Raw genomic sequence first — 14,418 nt, 5'->3', positions numbered from 1 at the left:
TTATTGGAAAAGGGGGGTGATTCAAACTTTTAATAGGGGAGGAGTTAAATGATCTTCATTCACTTTTTTTTCCCACTTTTTTTTTGCAGTGTTATAGGTCCCATAGGGACCTATAACACTGCACACACTGATCTTCATTATTGATCACTGGTTTCTCATAAGAAACCAGTGATCAATGATTCTGCCGCATGACTGCTCATGCCTGGATCTCAGGCACTGAGCAGTCATTCGGCGATCGGACAGCGAGGAGGCAGGTAGGGGCCCTCCCGCTGTCCTGTCAGCTGTTGGGGATGCTGCGATTAGCCGCGGCTATCCCGAACAGCCCGACTGAGCTAGCCGGCCACTTTCGGTTTCACTTTTAGCCGCGCGGCTCAGCTCTGAGCGCGTGGCTAAAGGGTTAATAGCGCGCGGTGCCGCGATTGGCACTGCGCGCTATTAGAGGCGGGTCCCGGCTTCACTATGACGCCGGGCCCGCCGTGATATGACGCGGGGTTACTGTGTAACCCCGCGTTATATCAGGAGAGCAGGTCCAAGGGCGTACCTGTACGCCCTTGGTCCTTAAGGGGTTAATATATATATAATATATATAATACCGTATTTATCGGCGTATAACACGCACTTTTTAGGCTAAAATTTTTAGCCTAAAGTCTATGTGCGTGTTATACGCCGATACCGCCCCAGGAAAGGCAGGGGGAGAGAGGCCGTCGCTGCCCGTTTCTCTCCCCCTGCCTTCCCTGGGGTCTAGAGCCCTGCTGGCGGCCCTTCTCACCCCCTGGCTATCGGCGCCGCTGCCCGTTCTGTCCCCCTGACTATTGCTACCGGCGCCGATAGCCAGGGGGAGAGAAGGGGCAGCGGCACCCATTGCCGGCGCCGCTGCCCCGTTGCCTCCCCCCATCCCCGGTGGCATAATTACCTGAGTCGGGTCCGCGCTGCTGCAGGCCTACGGCGTGCGTCCCCTTCATTGTTGCTATGCGCTGCACGGCGCGGCGCATGACGTCAGTGCGCCGCGCCGTGCATAGCAACGACGCAGGGGACGCACGCCGGAGGCCTGCAGCAGCGCGGACCCGACCCAGGTAATTAAGCCACCGGGGATGGGGGGAGGCAACGGGGCAGCGGCGAGGGCAATGGGTGCCGCTGCCCCTTCTCTCCCCCTGGCTGTCTGCGCCGGCAGTGGGGCGCCGGTACCGATAGTCATGGGGACAGAACGGGCAGCGGCGCCGATAGCCAGGGGGAGAGAAGGGCCGACAGCAGGGCTCTAGACCCCAGGAAAGGTAGGGGGAGAGAAGCGGGCAGCGACGGCCTCTCTCCCCCTGCCTTTCCTGGAGATGTATCGGGGTATACACGTGCACACACGCACCCTCATTTTACCATGGATATTTGGGTAAAAAACTTTTTTTACCCAAATATCCTTGGTAAAATGAGGGTGCGTGTTATAGGCCGGTGCGTGGTATACCCCGATAAATACGGTATATATATATTTTTTTTATTTTTTTTTACACTTTTATTTTATTTATTTATTTATTTTTACACTTTTTAATGCTTTGGAATACTTAGTATTCAAAGCATTGCAGCTATATGCTGCCTGCCAGTTTTCACTAGCAGGCAGCATATCAGGACGTGCCTCTGGCATGTCCTACAGGCAATACCCAGGGCAGACCTGGGGGTCTTTTAGGACCCCTGGCTGCCCAGGTATGCAGCAGCACCCCGCGATGCTCCGGGGTGCTGCAGGGGAGACAGAGGGAGCCCCCTCCCTCTGTCAGAACTCCTTACAGCGCGCGGTCACTTCTGACTGCGGCTGTAAGGGTTAAACTGTCGGGAGTGAAGTGAACTTCACTCCCAGCAGTGCGGCAGGTCCCGGCCAGCCGCGGCCACACACAGCACCCCGCGATCGCGATACGGGGTGCTGCAGAGGAGACAGAGGGAGCTCCCTCCCTCTGTCATAACACTTACAGCCGACCGCGGTTGTAAGGGTTAAAACTGCCGGGACCGAAGTTTACTTTGGTCCTGGCAGTGCAGCAGGGTCCCGGCTGTGTGATACAGCTGAGTCCCTGCCGCGATCTCGTGGGTGCACTGGGCAGCACCCACGAGAATAATGGACGAGTATAGACGTCCAGGTGCGGGAACGGCCGCCAACCTGGACGTCTATACTCGTCCGTGGTCGTTATCGGGTTAATATATTAGCATTTTCCTGATCCCCGTTTATATTTTCCTCCTCGACATTTTTTAAACGGCCAACACTTTTATTTTTAACCTTTTTGCTATTTATATAGTTAAAAAAAACATTTTGGGGTTAGTTATACTCTCTTCTGCCTCTATTTTTGCGGCTTTTATCAGATTTTTTTACATATTTTACAGTTTTCTCTATAGCTTTTTAATGCTTCATCACTGCCATCCAGTTTTAGTAGTTTAAATGCTAACTTTTTGTTATTTATTGCCCCCTTAACATTTTTATTCATCCATATTGGTTTTCTTTTATTTCTGACCCTTTTATTCCCATAAGGTATATACATCTTACAATGAGAATTTAAGATATTTTTAAAAGTCTCCCATTTTGGGTCAGTATTCTTGTTTTTGAGGACATTATCCCAATTTATATTGTTAAGGCCTTCTCTGAGTTGTTCAAACTTTGCCTTCTTAAAGTTCATTGTTTTTGTGGCCCCTCGAGAGATTCCCTTATTGAAGAACAAGCTATAATGAATTATATTATGATTTTGATATTAGATTATGATCTACTTGCACATTAGTTACTCTGTCAGGTCTGTTGGTTAATATTAAGTCTAGTAGGGCGCCCCCTCTGGTCAGGCCCTGCACCATTTGGTACAGATAATAGTCTTTAGCTATAGTCAGAAACCTGTTTCCTTTATGAGATTCACAGGTCTCAGTCTCCCAGTTTATATCAGGATAGTTAAAGTCCCCCATTATTATCACATCATTCTGATTTGCTCCCTTGTTTATTTGCCTCAGTAATTGATCTTCTAGCTCTTTCATTATGTTTGGTGGCTTATAGCAAACCCCTATCAGATTTTTTTTTTCAATCTCCAACTCCACATTATCGTTTCCCTCCCATATATCCTCCCACAGTGCGGCCTTCAGACTCGATTTCACATAAAGACAAACTCCTCCCCCTTTCTGTTTTGTCCGATCCTTCCTGAATAGACTATAACCCTGTATGTTGACCGCTCAGTCAAAGCTATCGTCCAACCAAGTCTCTGTTATACCCACTATGTCATAATTTTCCTCAGACATCAACCACTCTAGTTCCTCTGTTTTATTGGACAGACTTCTGGCATTAGTCAACATGCCATTCAAAGATGTAACTATTCTAAGCCCTCCCTCCGCTCCACCCCTTGGTATATTAATAAGTTGCCCCTCTCTATCTACACTATCTTCCCCCTCTGTTGTAGGTTCCCTCCCCCACAGTCACTAGTTTAAACACTCCTCCACCCAGGGCCGGATTAACGTAGGGGCGGATGGAGCGGCATCTGTTTATGTATATATCATGTATCACCTAACTGTGTATGTGTTTGTGTGTGTGTAAATATGTCATGTATCACCTAACTGTGTATGTTTGTGTGTATGTATGTACAGTGGTCCCTCAAAATACGATGGTAATTCGTTCCAAACGAGCCATCGTTTGTCGAATCCATCGTATGTTGAGGGATTCGTGCAATGTAAAGTATAGGAAGCTGTACTCACCTGTCCCCGCCGCTCCCGATGGTGTCCCCGCCGCTCCCGATGGTGACCCCGGGCCTCCGCTGGGCTCTCCTGGTCCTCTACTGGGCTCTCCTGGTCTTCTCCGGTCCTCTGCTGCCTTCTCCGGTCCTCTGCTGCCTTCTCCGGTCCTCTGCTGCCTTCTCCGGTCCTCTGCTGCCTTCTCCGGTCCTCTGCTGCCTTCTCCGGTCCTCTGCTGTCTTCTCCGGTCCTCTGCTGTCTTCTCCGGTCCTCTGCTGTCTTCCGCAAGGCCTTACTGGGCCTGCGTAGCGACGTCATTACGCTGCTGCGTACGCTATTCCTATTGGATGACGTGCGCAGCAGCGTATTGACGTCATCGGAGAGGGCCGAGAAGACACCTGAAGACCAGCGCTGGACCCGGAGCATCGTGGAGGGGTAAGTAATGCTTACCGCACCACACAGGGAACATTAAGCTGCTATCCGGCAGCAGCTTAAGCATTTTGCGCTGCCGGATAGCACTTAATGCGATGGCCCCGACATAAAAAAGCATCGTATGTCGATGCTGACATCGACATGCGATGGCCTCTGAGAGATAATCGTATGTCGATTTGATCATATGTCGGGGGGTCACTGTATGTGTATATATGTCATGTATCACCTACCTGTATGTGTTTGTGTGTATGTATGTGTATATATGTCATGTATAACCTAACTGTGTATGTGTTTGTGAGTATGTATGTGTATATATATATATATACAGTGACCCCCCGACTTATGATGGCCCCGACATATGATCATTTCAACATATGATGGCCTCTCAGAGCCCATCGTATGTTGAAGGCAGCATCGACATATGATGCTGCTGTGTGTCGGGGCCATCGTACAAACAGCTATCTGACAGCGCTGACAACTTCAGTAACTGACAGATAGTTGTATAATGTGCCCCGTTCTGCCTCCTGTTACTCACATGCTGTCCTGCTAACTCATGCAGGCTTCCACTGTGAGCTCCGTGTAAGCCCCGCCCCCCAGTGCAGCCATAGCCAATAGCCTGCAGCATCTTGCTGCAGGCATCCAATGAGCTGCTGGCTGCCCTCCCCTTCCTTTCCTATAGAGCTGTAGTCGGCAGGATCGTAATGGAGGACATTCTGTCCCCCCTGAAGGTATTTAAAGAACTGTACAGTACTGTATGCAATGTCACACATCACATACAATACATATACACACTATACACCCCATACATCAATGTTTCCCTATCAGTGTGCCTCCAGCTGTTGCAAAACTATAACTCCCAGCATGCCCAGACAGTCAATGGCTGTACATGCATGCTGGGAGTTGTAGTTGTGCAACAGCTGGAGGCACCCTGGTTTGTTAAACACTCCCCATACACTCCACATACAATGGTCATCCCAGAACCAATTAACAGTTTCCCATTGAGATATGTATTCAACATACAATGGTTCCGAGGCCCCAGAACCAATTACCATTTTTACATAGACATATGTACTCGACATATGATGGTTTCAACATATGATGGTTCTCCTGGAACCAATTAATATCATATGTTGAGGGACCACTGTATATATATGTCATGTGTATGTATGTATGTGTATATATGTCATGTATCACATAACTGTTTGGGTATGTGTAGATATGTCATGTATAACCTAACAGTGTGTATGTGTATATATGTCATGTATAACCTAACTGTGTATGTGTATATATGTCATGTATAACCTAACTGTGTATGTGTATATATGTCATGTATCACCTAACTGTGTATATATGTCAAGTATCACCTAACTGTGTGGGTATGTGTATATATGTCATGTATCACCTAACTGTGTGTGTGTGTGTGTGTGTATGTGTATATATGTCATGTATAACCTAACTGTGTATATGTATATATGTAATGTATCACCTAACTGTGTATGTGTATATATGTCATGTATAACCTAACTGTATGTGTTTGTATGTATGTGTTGTGACGAACCGTCTCAGGGATTAGCTCTCGGATCGTCCTGGTCACTTGCCACAGGACACGTTCCTCACAAGAACACCACAGACCACAGTTCCGCATACAAGTCTGGCTCCTCGACAGCTTTATTTCCACAGGTTGCAGGTAAAACAAAACATAAACAGGAACAAAATAAAGTCCTAGACCGTCTGGTCACTGACTACACATATCAGCATGCCCTGACTACGAACTGGTGAGCTCCCCTCAGCCAGTTAAACATGTGTCTCCTGCAACCTGTTACTCACAGTTCACACCACTTCTTGGACCACTCGCAGCGCCTTCTGCGTGTTACCTAAACAGGGTCCGTGTGTCTCCCCCTCTAACAGCCAGCATACTGTTTCCAAGGGAGAGCGCAGATTAGACTGAATCTCCATCTTATATAAACCTCCCTTCCCTGCTGCCTCATTACTTAAGAAGCAGGTGAGATATTCTTCAGGGTGAGCAAAGGAAATACACCCTTTCCTTGCCACACTGCCACAGTGTATATATGTCCTGTATCACCTGTGTGTGTATGTATGTTAGTGTTGAAATTGTACACATGTAAAGTGAATGTGTCTGTATCTGTGTAATGTGTATGTATTAGTGTATTCCCTGTGTGGGGCACTATATGGGCGTATGGGGGCTCTCTTCAGGAGACAGGAGAAGCTAGGTGACACAGTGCAGGGCTCACAGTGCTTCCCCAGCTTCATGTGTACTGCCTTACACCCAGCTTTCCCAGACTTCTGAAGTCTGGTGAAGTAGCCACATTGGAAAGAAAACATGTTTTTATGTAGTGAAGTACCAGATGTCACACTAGTACTCTTAGCATTTCCCTAGCTTTATATGACCCCCGAATGGCAGAATACTAGTGTGACATCTGTTACTTCATCTCTCCAATATGGCTGCTTCACCATACAGACATTCCGTTCAGGAGACTGGGAAAGCTGGGTGACAGGCAGTCCATAAAGCTGGTGTGGTAACTGCCTTGGGGTGTAGTGTAGCTGGAGTGTTGCTTCGGTATATGAGGGGTTAATTTAGCCCCTGTCACTCGTGACGCCAGGGTGAGGGTTAATACGCTGAGGTAAATCTTCGGCCTATCCCAGAAAGGATAGGTGCATGCTTAAATGAATGAAGGTCCACAATAGGGATGAACTTGAACTTGTATAAACTTTACTGAGGTACTTGCGGTACATCCAATTAACAGCAACAGTCTTAGCAATACAGTCTCTATACAGCAAGACATTGATTGACAGATGCTGCGGACCATTGACTTATCCAAAGGACTAGTAGAATTAGGATTGATGCAGAGATCCGTCCGGATTTAGGGGTATGTTTAGGTCCGGTGATCTTGCAGACTTAACAGGGATTTAGATAACTCACAGTTTTGTAAGATGGCCGGCCGTTCCCGCAAGGCTTGGGCCTAGACACTGCTGATGACAGCTGCGCAGATCCTCCTCCATCAGCAACCCACGAGGAAAGAGAGAGAATAATGGCCGCCGCTCCCTTATATGGGCAGGGCCGTTTTGGATAGCTCCTTGTCAGCTGTCACTCACCGTTACAATACATGGTGGGCGATCACCTGACTTCCTCCAAAGGTACTTGAACCATAAAACCATAGAGTTTTGGAATGCATCACGTGACCCGCAGGTCCTGCGACACTACAACAAGGTAAGTACACTTTATCTACATATTTACACATTGAATTTGAATAATTTTAACTATGTGACAAGGGTGATAAGGGCTAACTATTGATGAGGACCTCACCGGTAGCTAGGGACTCTGACTTTGGGGACCTCATCACAAGGTAACGGATGCAATCCGGTACCGGGATACCACAAACCCCACAAGTCGACCCCAACGCCTGTCCCCTAAGGCAGAGGAACAAGGGCAGGTAGAACAGGATTGCTAACTAGACAGAATCTATATCCTGACAAAACTTTTATACACTTTAGGTACTTTTAAACCTACTAGATATTTTTCTAGGCATTTTAAACATTTGTAGACTAGTAATCCTACTAGACAGACAATTATAAAGGACTCCTGGACAATTATGAAACTATCTAGACCTTTAGTTTCTAGCTTCTTAGACATTTTAATTAAGCTTACTATACATTCTAAGCTTACTAAACAATTAGGCAGCCATCTGACATTTAGTTGATAGCTCCTAAAACATTTTGTTTTAGCTCTATTACACATTTTATGAGGCTAACTAGACCTTAGTACAACTCTTTATACATTTAGCTTTAAGCTGACTAAACATTTTTATTATCTCACACATTTTTTTCTTTTTGCCAACAATGAGTTACCTGTTAGTACACGAAAGGTATACTGGCTAGCCGGAAGCTAGGTCACAGTAAGATTGGCTGCTAGGGTCTATCGGCTACACGCTACTTACCCCTAGAGCACTTCAAAATAACCTACCTAGGTTACCTTTAGAACTACTTGTTTAATACTATACTCGCAAGAGCACCTACTGGCCAGGTAGAGCATCTCACACACGCAATACAGAGAAGAGAAATATGAGTGTACCTAACATTGTCAGGAATTGGGATATCAATAGGCTACAAAGTGTTTGTTTGAATGTGAGATATATTTAGTTTTTGCGTATGTACTGAAGTAGATTTAAGTAGTACAATTAAGTGAGTAGTCTAGAGTACTATGTGTGCAAGTACTATCTTAAGGGTAAGCTACCCTATTATTTTTGTTGAGACAGGTGCTAGCGATTGGCGACTAGAAACAATGTCACTCTCGGAGGAGCCAAGAGAGTCACCCATTGAGCAACTACTAAAACACCTTTGAGCATTTTTATACCTTTGTACATGTGTACAAGTATTATTTACATTTTTGTGTTTGGTGTACACGTGCATATAGCGGGCAATTTTCTGTGTACAACATTTACTTACTTTTTATGTACACAGACATGAAGCTATTTTTCTTGTGTACAAGAACCATATACATCTTTATGATACATTTATTAACACTCCAACAAGGTTCAGGCGCATACACCTGATAAGTGCAACATTTATCAGAGAGTCCTATAAATATAGGGTTATGTACATAGAATGGACATGTAAGGATCTGAAGTCCACCTACACTAGGAGTCTGTGGGAAACACGGCTTTACCACAATTAGCCGGGCACAAAACTTACGAATCTCCTACTGGCAAGGAGTCTCTTGATGTTGGAGCCAACATTGGCCACACTAATATAAATTTGATGTGTTTTTATTATGGACTCAAATATAATGGAATAAGAATGGAATGCAGTGGAATGGAATGAGTGTTGGGTGTTGGCAGGACTGGCTCCAGGAATGATGGTTGATGCAAACAGCTGAATAGACAATCATTTGCTTTTATCCTGTTCAAAGCCATACAATAAGCCTGGCACCTGAGTGATGAGAATGGAGATGAACTACAGTTCCTGTTACCTCCAATAATATAAGCCATAAAACCAGCCCCTGCAGTGTTGGATACAATGGACTGCAAATCATCCTGTCAGCCCACCAAGGTGTGGTTCTCGAGGAAACTTGGACATCTGTCAACACAGTATGGGACAACAAAGAAGATCCCCCACTCAAGAAGACATCAAAAGGACAAGAACTGATTGCAATGCAAATAGACTGTAACTGTTCTGATTGGCCATGGAGATGTCTTGGGATGGACAATGTATGGGTTATGTGTGTGGATGACTGCTATATATGTTACATATAGGACGATGAGATAGAGAGAGCACTTCCTACCCCCTTCCTATCACCTTCCCCTCTTCCATGCACCCCTATCCCTTAATTAGTTAAGATTCCCCCTTTGTATTTATATGTATAGCTTATAATAAACCCCTATAAAGATTCAGTTGTCCTCAATCAATTAGTAAGGCACCCCAAAAACAAAGCAGTTTCAACACTTGACCTGATGGTCAGGCACAAAGCTTAATGGTTACGTTGCTGGACTTAAAACTGGAACAATCTTAGCACAGTCCTGCTAGGCACATATCTTGAACTTTGTTACTGTAAAACAAAAGTGATTAGCACAGACAAGCAATAAACATTACTTTACAGTCCTTCAAAATACATTTCTTCTGAATCTTCTTGTGCCTCTAATAGTTCCTCTATATCTGTCAACATCTGGAGCAGGCGAGGAGTTAATGTAACTCTCCCACACCACATTGGTGAGAGTAGAATGGTTAACAGTAGGATTCAGAGTGGCCAAAGGCTTGCTGGCCGGAATCACAGTTGGGGCATAGGGTTTAAGCACCACCGCCATATCAGGAGTGGGGCAAAACACTTTCGTCGGTACCCTGTAAGCAGGCAAACTCTCCATGTCAGAAGAGGGCCTTGGTACATACGTTGGTACCTGTGCAGGAGGCAAACTTTCATTGCTCCGAGAGGGCCTAGGTACATGTGTTGGTACCTCTGGAACAGACACACTCTCATTGCTCCAAGAGGGTCTAGGTACGGTCTTTGGTGCCCGCAATTTAGGCTTACTTTCTTGAACTTGAGCAGGACTTGGCACTTTACTGTACATGGAAGATGATTGATGCTGTAGAGGCTCCTCCTCCTTGAGTACGTTGGTGGAGGCATCAGGAGCAGACCATTTCGGCCTCAGGTTGAAGGGATCCGATTCCCAATCTGTAGACGAAAAGTATTTGAAGGGAAGCTGTGTTGGGGCTGTTGGTCTTGTGACAGCCTTCGGGTGTCTGGGCATGCTGGGAGTTGTAGTTTCGCAACCGCTGGAGGCACCCTGGTTGGGAAACACTGCCATAGCAAACCTTCAGGAGCTGTCCAGCGCTCCGGGACTCACCTCTGGCCAGGTTAGGGTTAACAATCCTCCAGCGCGTCAGGCCCGATGCTGACATCACTATGGCACATGCGCAGATGATCCTCCGGAGCGAGGACCAACTGCCCATGCGCCCATCACGGCATCCGATTCGCCAAAAGCAGCCCAATCCGCATTCAGCTTAGAAGAAGCTGAAAGTAAGGAGGGTGCACGCTGATGAAGACAGAGGATTCCGTCGCGCGGGAGGCGGGCACGTACGGAGCGAGGGGCAGGCCGGCCTCCAACACACCACCCTCCACGGAGACGTCCCGGTGGCAAGATGGCGGCGGAAGAAAAGAAAAAAAGTGGTCGAGGCTAGGCAGGAAGCAAATGAAGAAAAAAGGTAAGAAAGGAAAAAAGGTAAGTAAAACACCACATACAGAACCGTTATCAACATGAAAAAAAGCCATAATAACATATAGCCACAGAGCTAACTAACTGCCAAAAGTAGGTTAAGGCAGTGGAGAACCCCTTTAAAGGCAATTTTACAGCAGGGTAACCTGCACTAACTTGAATTTATATGTAGATAAATTATATATAGAGTGCAGGTGACCCGGTTTCTACCGCTGCTCACCATGTGGTCATCGGTCTCACCGCCAATGCAAATTCCCTGTTCTGTCCAATGGAGAAGAGAGAAATCTTTGCTCATACTACAACAGCCGCCTCCATTGTACACAATAAGGACCCACATATCATACGGTAAACAGCGACAGAAATCGGGTCACCCTGGTGTCAGATTCCCTTTAAAATATAAGTACCCGTACTTGGTATCGGCGAGTACTAGAATTAAAGTATCGGTACTCGGTCTTAAAAAAAATCGTAACGGGACATCCCTAGTTATTACCGCACGTCAAGATGGAGGCCCCAGCTAAATTGATTGTTTGGAAGTAATTTAGCAATATTACTAATTGTGGCTGTGTTAAACTAACTCTGTGTAAATTCCATGCTAAGCATTGCTTTCCATTGTTAGCAGTGGCAGGGTGTGGTTAAGCCATGTGCAGTTTGGTTATTGTAAACTGTTCTATTGAGTACGCCATCTAGTGGTTGTTAAGGTAACCAGTGAGTCCAAAATTGTCATGTATGTCTTTACTGGTATCAGAATGCCTAAAGCCAGATCACGTATGCAAACCCTTAGAAGGGCGTGTTCTATACTTAGTCAATATCACTGTCTGGTGCTGAAGGGGTTAAACCCATACCAGAACCACAGATGAGTTTGTTGCTAGAAGGTGTTATTACACAAATGCAACTAGAGCATGACAAGTATGCTAAAAACAATTGATTTTTATATCGCCTGAAATTAATTGTAAATTGTCCCAAGATGTTCAAGATGACATAGGGAACAGATTTAGGTCTCATTAGCCTAGGCGGCAGGGTCTGGTTCTAGTCCTTTGACTCAGAAACCTTCCTATTAATTCCTGGTCCACCATCTCCAATAGTTGGAGATTTACCCCCATATGTGTAATGGACTCAAACCACAGTAGTTGATTTTTTATTGAGGTCCCAGATTACAGGGAGGTTACTACTTAGCTCAGGGCGTGGCAGAAGGATAATAGAGAATTTTATGATAAAGTTTGACCCGATATATGCAAGCTGGAGTAAACATATTTCTTGCATTGATTATTGCAGGAATATATGTCTTTATATGACCAATGATTTCTATCAGGCGCTAGTCACAGGACCAGTGTATAGTTAGCTGGGAGGAAGGAGAGGTGTTTGGCAGTGTGTGACACTACTCCTATTGGCACTGTCATAATTCCTGTTAAGGCTGTTTGGTAATAATAATCTGAGCACTGTATGTCACTATTAAAGAGGAATTCTAAAAAAAATATATAATTGCCCATTCTTAAAGTAAATGGACGAGGCTGCACAGACAGCCTGCACAGCCACTAGTAAATGTATATAGGAAGCCATATACAGTGGGGACCAAAAATTTGGGCACCCCAGTTGTATTAATGTGCATAAAGAAGCCAAGGAAAGATGGAAAAATCTCCAAAAGACATCAAATTACAGATTAGACATTCTTATCTGTCAACAAAAGTTAGATTTTATTTCCATCATTTACACTTTCAAAATAACAGAAAACAAAAAAATGGTGTCTGCAAATGTTTGGGCACCCTGCAGACCTGCCAGTGTCATGGATTGTTCTCAATCATCATCTGGGAAGACCAGGTGATGTCAATCTCAAAGGTTTTAAATGTCCAGACTCATCTGACCTTGCCCCAACAATCAGCACCATGTGTTCTTCTAAGCAGTTGTCTAGAAATCGGAAAATGAAAATAGTTGAAGCTCACAAAGCTGGAGAAGGCTATAAGAAGATTGCAAAACGTTTTCAGATGTCAATATCCTCTGTTCGGAATGTAATTAAGAAATGGCAGTCATCAGAAACAGTGGAAGTTAAAGCAAGATCTGGAAGACCAAGACAAATATCAGACAGAACAGCTGGCAGGATTGTGAGAAAAACAATTCAAAACCCATGTTTGACTGCACAATCCCTCCAGAAAGATCTGGCAGACACTGGAGTTGTGGTACACTATTCCACTATAAAGAGATACTTGTACAAATATGGTCTTCATGGAAGAGCCATCAGAAGAAAACCTCTTCTATGTACTCACCACAAAAATCAGCGTTTGAACTTTGCAAATGAACATATAGACAAGCCTGATGCATTTTGGAAGTTCTATAGACCAATGAGGTTAAAAATTAACTTTTTGGCCAGAATGAGCAAAGGTACGTTTGGAGAAGAAGGGGAACAGAATTTAATGAAAAGAACCTCTGTCCAACTGTTAAGCATGGGGGTGAATCAATCAAGCTTTGGGGTTGTATTGCAGCCAGTGGCACAGGGAACATCTCACGAGTAGAAGGAAAAATTGATTCAATAAAATTTCAGCAAATTTTGGATGCTAACTTGATGCCATCTGTGATAAAGCTGAAATTAAAGAGAGGATGTCTTCTACAAATGGATAATGATCCTAAACACACCTCGAAATCCCTGGGGGATTACATCAAGAGGCGTAAACTGAAGGTTTTGCCATGGCCTTCACAATCTCCTGACCTCAATATAATTGAAAATCTATGGATAGACCTTTAAAAGAGCAGTGCGTGACAGACAGCCCAGAAATCTCAAAGAACTGGAAGACTTTTGTAAGGAAGAATGGGCAAAGATCTCTCAAACAAGAATTGAAAGACTCTTGGCTGGCTACAAAAAGCGTTTACAAGCTGTGATACTTGCCAAAGTGGGCAGTACAAGATATTAACTCTGCAGGGTGCCCAAACTTTTGCAGACGCCATGTTTTTGTTTTCTGTTATTTTGAAAGTGTAAATGATGGAAATAAAATCTAACTTTTGATGACATATTATAAGAATGTCTAATCTGTAATTTGATGCCTTTTGGAGATTTTTCCATCTTTCCTTGGCTTCTTTATGCACATGAATACAATTTTTTTTTACCTGGGGTGCCCAAACTTTTGATCCCCACTGTACAAACTGCAATTGCTGCGGATATGTTAAATCCCAAGGGGGGAGGGGGGGGGGTGGGGGGTTGTTGGGTTGTTTTGTTTACCTGTATCTGATTAATCATTTCAGATTGTAAAATGTCTTTTCACATATTTGTGAGTTTCTTCCAAGAACGCACCTGGACTGGAAACTAGTTTGATGTTGGACAGAACGCTGTTTTCCAAACACTTGTGCAAGCCAAGTCTGTTTGTATAGTAAGTGCTATTAAGAGACATTTTGAACACTTACCAACCCTTTGTAATCTAAAGGGGGGAGAAAAAGTTGTATGTAAATTACCTCTGAAAGGTTGTAAGGCTGTTGACCACGTGCTGATGGAGCAGAAGGTGGGGGTTCTCTAAAAAGAGTACCTGCTTTTAAATAATTACATTTTGCCCCTGCTGATAAATATTTTTTTGAGCATAGCTAAATTCTTTTGTTTTGGGCCATGGTA

The 14,418-nt window shown here is 44.7% G+C and overlaps 1 protein-coding gene and 1 long non-coding RNA gene across 9 annotated transcripts in view; one reads left to right on the top strand and one right to left on the bottom strand.

The window, feature by feature from the left end:
• Window positions 1-14,418, top strand: part of LOC130297121 (uncharacterized) — a 170,406-nt gene that overhangs the window by 73,908 nt on the left and 82,080 nt on the right. Inside the window, exon 4 of one of the 6 annotated variants that reach the window (XR_008849405.1) lies at window positions 14,089-14,182. The exons of 4 other annotated variants lie outside the window; for them this stretch is intronic. This is a non-coding gene — a long non-coding RNA (uncharacterized LOC130297121). Of the gene's footprint in view, window positions 1-14,057; window positions 14,183-14,418 lie in introns of all 6 variants that reach the window. One more of the 6 variants, XR_008849406.1, reaches the window with a different exon arrangement.
• KCNG1 (potassium voltage-gated channel modifier subfamily G member 1) overlaps window positions 1-14,418 on the bottom strand; it is a 163,975-nt gene that overhangs the window by 81,277 nt on the left and 68,280 nt on the right. The window lies entirely within an intron of this gene.

Source organism: Hyla sarda, chromosome 12 (genome assembly GCF_029499605.1).
Source record: "Hyla sarda isolate aHylSar1 chromosome 12, aHylSar1.hap1, whole genome shotgun sequence".
NCBI lineage: Eukaryota > Metazoa > Chordata > Amphibia > Anura > Hylidae > Hyla > Hyla sarda.
The sequence above is the reverse complement of the archived record's forward strand: the minus strand, read 5'-3'. Positions and strand labels throughout refer to the sequence as shown.